Source organism: Cucurbita moschata, unplaced genomic scaffold (genome assembly GCF_002738365.1).
Source record: "Cucurbita moschata cultivar Rifu unplaced genomic scaffold, Cmos_1.0 Cmo_Scf00055, whole genome shotgun sequence".
Classification (NCBI taxonomy): domain Eukaryota; kingdom Viridiplantae; phylum Streptophyta; class Magnoliopsida; order Cucurbitales; family Cucurbitaceae; genus Cucurbita; species Cucurbita moschata.
The window spans coordinates 900526-909711 of NW_019268571.1; positions in this window are offsets into that span (position 1 = coordinate 900526).

A 9186-nucleotide genomic window follows, 5' to 3' on the forward strand; every position below is an offset into this window, starting at 1 on the left:
TTTTTTTTTTTTTTTTTTTTTTTTTTTTTTTTTTTTTTTTTTTTTGGTTGGATTAAACTGATATGATCCCACACTTTGATTAATATTTGTTTATTTTCTTATTTTTTGTGGAGGTTGATGTGCTTTGGGAATTGGAGGGTTATTTAACTTCTCACCCAAGCATTAGTTAGTGTGGGTTATGGTTTTTTGGGGTCAACGTTTTTGTTTTTTTAGTTTAGGTTTATGGATAATTTATTTGATATAATTTAAGTTTTAGTATATGGTAAACATCAAGGTAAATATCAATTTAATTAATTAATTTTTTTTTAAAAGAAAATGTTGGAAAGAATAGGGTGGCTAAGTTGACAATACCCAAAATAAATAAATAAATAAAATAAAAAATAAAAAATAGAATAAGGAAGGAGGTTTGGCCACATCTCGTCCTTCCTAAAACACCTATGAACATGATGGATCTAACGATCGGATACAAAAAAAATTGCGTCATCACTGGTGGACGGGAAAATTGGTTGCTGGAATTTTTGCGTTCCACACAACAGTGAACTCCACAGACCGCCAAAGGAACTCCCACGCCGCTACCGCTTACCTTCGACCTTAGAGCACTTGCAAGTTGACAAACGGTGCGATAGGAATCGAACCCTGATAATCTTTAGAGCAGCTCTTGAGGAACAGGAACTTATGTTAATTAAGTTAGGAAGTACTTCGGCTAAGGCCTTATGTTAATTAAGTTAGGAAGTACTTCGGCTAAGGCCATTCAAGGAAGTGGCCTTACTATAGGATAGACTAGAAATTGTATGAGTTATAATGATGTATGAGCTGTGTTGTACGATGTTGTACGCTAGTTATATGATGATATATGAGTTATGATGATGTATGAGCTATGATGATGTATTGTGTGTCATACGCTAGTTATATGATGATGTATTGTGTGTTGTACGATGTCGTACGCTAGTTATTTGATGATGTATGATTTATAATGTATGAGCTATGATGCTTGATAATGTACGTGAGTTATATTACGATGTATGACGTACTTGACATGCTTGATGCGCTTAATGGCATTACAATGAGTATGATGTGTTTGCATGTCATTTGTCTGAATATGTTGATGTTTTCCATATTAAGCATGCTATATGATGATGAGTGTCATATTGCATCACGTCGATAGAGCGACCTAGGACACAACCCTAGGAGTATGAAAATTATATTAATATAAATATCTAACGAGCATGTGTTACTAAGCGTAACAAAGAGATGTGACTATGGTTGTGTCAGAAGAGATGGTAAGATGAGAATTAACGAGCATGTGTTACTAAGCGTAACAAAGAGATGTGACTATGGTTATGTCAGAAGAGATGGTAAGATGAGAATTAGAGAGACCTCATGCATGTTGTGTGTACATAAGCATAAGGATACTTCCCCTTTAGGATGATGAGTGTAGATGAGCACACTATGATAATGAGGGTCCAGGGGGTGTGTGAGCCGCCTGAGAATCCACACTCGTACGTGTAGGTTATGTGTAGGGAAGTACTACACATTCATAGTATGCCGAACTAGAAGCCACCCCTAGCATGAGATGAGATAGAGATAGGTCCCTAGAGCATATTTGCATGTGATTACATTTAACATGGCCTCTATAGTCGGGTCACTTACCGAGTATTCTTTGAAATACTCAAGCCGTGTGCCACATTATTTTTCATGTAAAGGCGAGACGCGCATGTACGGATGACGGCGGTAGTTTCCGAGAGAAAGAAGATGTTTTAAATGTTTTCGACATTTATACTATAGATGAAGTTTTCTTTTAAAAGTTATATTCCGTATTTTAAAAGAGCATGAGACTTTGAGTAAGTAGAAATTTAAGATTGTTACATGGATCATTTTGTGTTGAATTGAATTGAAGGAGGAATGGGAGGAACTTGGATAACAACCATGAGATTCAAAATGTGTCGAAGACTCAAATGTAGATTAGTGACGATTTCATTGGACTTTCCAAGAGATTTTGAAGAGGCTATATTTTTAAAAGGCATAGAATAGGTTTATCATAACCTACCTCATTCAGGGCTAGAATAGGTTTATCATAACCTACCTCATTCAGGGCCAGACTCTTCGCTAGCACACTATTCGATGTCTGACTCTGATATCATTTGTAACAGTTCAAGTCTATTGCTAGCAAATATTATCCGCTTTGGCCCATTACGTATCATCATCAACTTCACAGTTTTAAAAAGCATTTGCTAGGGAGATGTTTCTACACCCTTATAAGGAATGATTTGCTCCCCTCTCCAACGGATGTAAGATCTCATAATCCACCTGATGTCTTACTCTACCATTTGTAACAGCCCAAACCCATTGCTAGCAAATATTTTTTGCTTTGGTCCATTACATATCACCGTCAATTTCACAATTTTAAAATACATCTATAGGGAGAGGTTTTCACGCCTTTATAAGGAATGTTTCGTTCCCCTCTCCCACCGATGTGGAATCTCACAGACCTATTTCTATCCATGTTATTTCTGGTACGATGGAAAAAATATGGCTATAGATGATTTCTCTGTGTTTCTTGCCAATAAGTCTTCAGTTTGCTTAGAGGACCGATATCAACCAAGTTCGCTAGATATCAAAAACAACGTTTTTGTACTTACGAGAGTCTAATTTTCAAATCATTTTCACTAGTTTCCTCTCTGGACTCATTTTAGGACTCACTTGATGAATTTGAGAGGATTTAGACTTCCAAAAGCAAGAAAGCCTAGCATCTAAACCTTACAAATACTTATAGTATCCATTTTGAACTTTTTGCACAAGTTTATTTTTAGGGTGACTTGGAATAGCATGAGCATTTAGTTATGAACTTATATGTGGAAGTATGCATGCATAAGTCTAAAAATCTCATTTAAAATCTCGTGACCTACCATTAATTTTTGTTGTACATGAACTTCACAAGATGGATTAGAAAACTTACCTAAACTAGGTACACACCCACTTTGACCCTTAGCATTCCTCAACCCTATCATCCTTAGTGATGCTTAGTATCAACCCCCTTTGTTATCCTTCTTTTGGGGCAACCTCTATTCTTCGACGACGAACACCAAGTGGTGGAGTTACTTGTTCCACGACAACCTCTATCGCTCGAACCTCTTTCACTTTGATAACGTGAAGTCTGATGACTTAGATGTGCTCTTGTGCCAACTCCACCCTCGATGACAACCATATAGTCTTACTCATGAAGGTAACATACCCGATTTACCCAAACCCATGACAATATTATATCCCCTCACAACAGGAAACCACTATGGCACTCCTCCCTTAAGTGACTAGCCATGTTTCCTTTTTTGGTGACTACTCCAAATGGTAGCTTCTTCCCCTCATTCCAACTACTACGAGATGATGACAGCAATAAAATATGGCTTGTGATTTGCCCCTTTAAACAAGGTATGGCACTAACCTACAATCATGGTATTTAAATCGTAGGTTGAGTGGGTTTTGACTCGTTATATCACTTTTTAAGTATCAAATATCTAGTAACGATTGAATCTCTTCTATTTTAAGGTTGGATCTAAGTTATTGATTTACTCTTAAACAATATGTGGTTCACACATGGAGAATCATTATACGATCCAATTTTTTAGACTTTGAATCTATCTTATGACTAAAAAGAGGAAGAAAAAAGCAAATAAAAATAGAAGTAAAAAATAAGAGATGAAAATCTAATAAAATTTAAATCAAATAAAAACAACACCACCAAAATTAAATACAAAATAAAAATAAATTATAAGACAGTGTAGTTCAAATTTATTACAAATTGGGAAAGAGGTTTAGTGTACAATTACAAATAGAAATACAAGACTCATAAAAATAGTATGACTCTTTGAAACGACACCCTCTATGACTGCACAACCCTCAAATGCTCCTCCACTTCGACTCGCAGTTTGCAAACACTTGAAAAAGAGAGAGAAAGTGGTGAGTATAAAAATACACAGGATGAAATGCTCCTCCACTTGGACTCGCAGTTTGCAAACACTTGAAAAAGAGAGAGGAAGTGGTGAGTATAAAAATACACAGGAAGCAACCTACTTGTAGACTCTCATCCCATCCTTAATCTAATAGATATCTACAGGCATTACTCTAGACTCTAGGAAGTTCGATTAAGAAACTTTGAGGCATCCGAGAAGGCTGAACTTCCTAGAGTATTTTCTCTGGACACAAGCTTTACTCTAGGTATCCACAAGCTTGTGTCTAGGAAGCTTCACTATAGACATCCACAAGCTTCACTCTGGATCCACATGGTTAAGTTCGAAGGTCTAGGAGTTCATGATCCACAAGGATATTGAGTATTTTCTTAACCAAGTTGTAATAATTGACGAAGGTTGTTGTGACCTCTGAAAAAAAAAGAGGTACATAAATGAAACGAAACCACATTCAAAAGAGAGTAATCTTAAGGTTAGGATCTCGTCGCGATAGGTAAATACAAAAACCATCAAGTACTGATTCCGAATTTTGAATCCTAAACATGAGGCGTTACAAATGATATAAGAATGATAGCTCTCCCAATTGGATGTAGTTCGAAAAGAACAAAAGCAGAAGCTGATGGGCATGTGACGCTAGAGTAAAAAAGAGATATATGAATAAACCGAGATCATATTCGAATGAGAGTGAAGCCTTGAGAAAGACTTAAAAAAGTTGAAGTCAATACCTATACCAATAAGGGTTCGAAGTACCAAATAAAATACAAACTCAAAACCATTTCAAAAGGCTAATTGAGCGGTGCAAATGTGACTAAGTAGGCACACCCATGCTTGCAACATTATTAGAAATGCTTTCTATTATTTGGTTCGTGTCAGGGATGAATCCATGTTGGGGGAGTAGGTTCATAAAGTTATTGCCTTTTTTGTATACTCTTTGAATTTGACACGTTTGTTGGTTGGGCAGAGAGGGCATGTTCATGCTCGTGAAAAACACTGGCCAAAGTTTTTTTATTTTTTATATCTTTTTATAACATTGAAATTAAATTACTTCATCCAACACAATATTATATGTCATTCCATTTAAACTTATATTTATATGAAAATAAAATTATAAATTTAGTATATGACCTTTTAGATTTTTAAATTTGTGTCTATTAATTGTTGGATGATAAAAGTCACAGATCCACTAGTTTAGGGAACGATCATGCGTTTATAATTAAAGAATACTCTCTCATGAAGTCTTTTTGGGAATCTCAAAACAAAGCCATGAGAGCTTATGCTCAAAGTGGACAATATCATTCGATTGTGGAGAGTCGTGTTCTTCTAACATAGTATCAGAGTTATACCCTAAACTTAGTCGTGCCAATAGATTAGTAAATCCTAAAATGTCGAACAAAGGACTCTAAAAAAAAAGAGTCGAGCCTCGATTAAGGGGAGACATACTTTGTTTTATTAAAGATCTCATTTTTTATTGTAATTCTTTTACCTTCAAATTAAGTTGTAATCTTATTTTCATTGTTTCTAAATTGTGTTTGATAGTAACTCTTAGATTAAAAAAATACATACCCTTCAAGCATTCAAAGAAGGAGACCAACCAATATTTTTTTTACCAATATTCTTTCGCTTCAAGCATTCGTTTAAGTCTATGATATCGTATACCTCATCACACTACTAGTATGCCCACACAAACGTAAGTCCTAAAACCATTAAAAAACATTAATCATGAAGTCCTTGCCGGTAATCAATTCCCAAACATCATAGACCACTTCTATAATCGAAAGATATATCATTTTTTTTAAGTTCACATCTTAAAGTTTTAATATCTGATCTTTATAGCGATTGTCTGTAAGCATCATTCTTAACATAGTAGCAGAGTACGAGAAGAGGAGGAACAGAAAAAAAATGACAAAGATCAGAACAGAGGATTTTCGATCCCACTTCTATTTCTCGTTTGTAACATGGTATCAGAGAATATGTAACGACCCAAAATTTTCTACTTAATTTAAGGTTGCTACTGTATACATACTATAAACATTGAATGTGGAAGACTTCATTTAAATTCCATAAAACATAACCTTTAACTTAAAACACAGCCATGGACTTACGTGTTTCGAAAACATCTTTAAAACGATACAACAAAAGATCTGAAATAAAATAAAGAAGCGTTTAAGTTTAAAACATCCTATTCTAGCCTAAGTCTAAGAAAATAAATACCACTATCCTATGCATGTGCCATGATCTCGAGTTGCGATGCCGTCGTCAGCCGTACAGGAATGTCTTGCCTTAACCTGAAAAATGTAGTAGCACATGACTTAAGTATTTGAAGAAATACTCAGTAATTGACTCCACTATTAGGGTTAAATGCAACAATCACATGCAATGAAATGATGGGACCTATCTTTCGTTTCGTTTCATTTTCCCTGCGGTGCTGTCTTAACGGGTAATCGTGAGCGTGTACCATATACTCTACACACAGCCAATACGTGCGAGTATGGGCTTACTAGCTAGTTCGCACATCGCTGGGCCACTTTCCTTATCTGGTGGGCATACTCTGGGAGCCCCTTATGCCGGGACCCGTTAAAACTAGTAACCTCACTGCAGCACTATGCAAAGCATAACGATCGTTGTCCTGCCATTGGATGTACGCGTCCGTACCCTCGTGATGGGATAGGGGTATCCCCCAGATGCATGAACACACACATAATGCATGAGGTCCCGCTACTTCTACATTTATCATTAATAAACCTAACCCCCCTGTCGCGTTCCATGCTTCATGTCATTCTCATTTTCAATTTATGTTTCATACATATTCCTATCGGGGTTATGATTCCATACAGTTTACCGTATTTCATATCATACAATTCATGTTGTATACACACAATTTAAGAGACCTAACATAACGTTCTATGCTTTTAACATAACATTTCATCATATACACATCATATCATGACATATTGCATCACAATGTATCATATCATAAACGAGTCATAACGTAAACACTTCATAGTCATATCGTTCTCTAACTTATCATAGCCTTAACGTTCTTATATCTATCACAGACATATCATTACGTGAATGTACCTTAGTCATCTCATCACAAGGATTTAACCTAACGCTATCGTTCTATCAATCCTAACGCTATCATTCTATCAATCTATCACAAACCTATCACTTTCTACCCGTAGCCTAACCGTATTCTTCCATCAATCTCTCTTATCCATATCATTCCGATATGTAACCTAACCTTAACGTTTCATGAACGTATTTTACTCCTATCCTTACATTTCGTTTTGTGCATCCTTCTCGTATCCTATCTCAAATATATCATTGAACTCAACGTACTGTAATTATTATCAAACAATTCACATATTATAACATATACATAACAAATAAGAAGCATATCGATCCATAGACAATTCACACATATCAATATATATGACACGTGCAGAATCACGAGGCACGTGTCAACAGCAAATATAACTATGCCGATAGTAAGGTCACTTACCTAGCTAGCTTAAGTCGTTGTTACGTATATATTTTTAATTAAAGTTCGATTCCATCCTTTGAAATCCGAGTAAATCTATATGAGCCCATGACATTAGTTTCAGGTTTGAACTCTACAACATTATTTCTCTGATTTACATTGGTCCATTGTTATTGGTCCATTGTTAAAAGTCTGAAATGTTATATATCTATAATTTTTCATACTGTTGTATGAAAAAGTAGATACAACTATTTCAAGGGCTTTACTACTCTCTATATTTACCCTCTTTGTTTACCTTTCCCTATTTCAGTTATTCTAGGCTTTACTACTCTGTGCATTTACGCTCTGTGTTTAGTTTGTGGTTTTTAATTCCTAATTTTTTTTTATCTGTTACCTTCTAATTCTGTTCTCATGCATTCCAAATTTCTAGTGGATCTCTGTTTCCAAATTTTTTCTTATCTCACTGTTTCCTATTCAAATGGCTACTGATAAAAATTTAATCTAATATTACTAATCTGACGTAATTGACTAGAATCGTATAAATGATCGACATCTAGTTTCTAACCCAAACTAGATTATTGTAATAATTGAGATCTAACTATAATTGGATGTGATTTCTAAAAAAAAAAAAAAGTAGGATAAAAGAAAATGAAGATTTAATATATACCTTATTATTGATCAGAGTTCACGCCAATCTAGCTGGGTAAAGGTTTTTTTTTTTTTTTCTCAAGTAAATCTGACAATTATTGTTTTTCTTTTTGTTTTTGCAGTAACGGTTAATTTATGGCCTAAGGATGAGTGGAGAAGAGATGACTGTGAGAAAGGATGAGACGTTAGTGGAGAGAAGTGTGGAAAAATTTTTGTTTTTTTTTTTTAATTAATTAATTAATTATTATTATTTTAACTATTTTTATAATTATTTTTATTTATTTATTTATTTATTTTTGGACTATTACAAAATCATTGTTAATCGAATATGTAAAATTTGAGTTGGGTTGGAGAGAGGGGATATGGATAGAGTGAAAGATAGAGCGAAAGAAGAGAAGAGAGGGAATATCAATGAGGTATTGCATGTAATCCGAGACCCAGAAAAGAGAAGAGAACAGATACCGATGGGGCTTTGCATGTTACAAAAATGGCGTTCCATGCACCTCACCCATCAACACATGTCACTTCACTTCACTTTTTGGTCTTTTTTATTTCATTTTACTTTATTGGAAACAATTTCCGTAATTTCCATTTTCACTCTAAATTTATTAAAATTTATATCAAATTTTTTCTATTCATGTTTGTAAATTTGATTGGGTCCCCTATTTTTAGACTTAATTTAATTATTTGATTTTAAAATTTTTAATTCAAACAGTTGCTTGTTAGATAATAAATAAAATTTAATCCAATTATAAATTTTTTTGAGTGAGAGGGGCTATGACAGTTCAAATCACTTGTTTAATTTTTTTTAATAAAAGTAAAATAATAGTCCATAAATCATCTATTTACTCATTTTTAATACATTTAATAAAAATTTGTAACTTAGTTTCAATATATTTAATAAAAAATTATAACTCAACCTCAATAATATATTTTAAAAAATTATCTTCTTAGAGATAAATAATAAAATAAAATAAAAATAAATTATATATTTATATATAAAATTTGCATCTTAAATTTTTTTTTAAAAATTTACAACAAATTTGGGTTGATTTAGTTGGATTTACTCAATTTATAAAATTTTTATTTATTTGA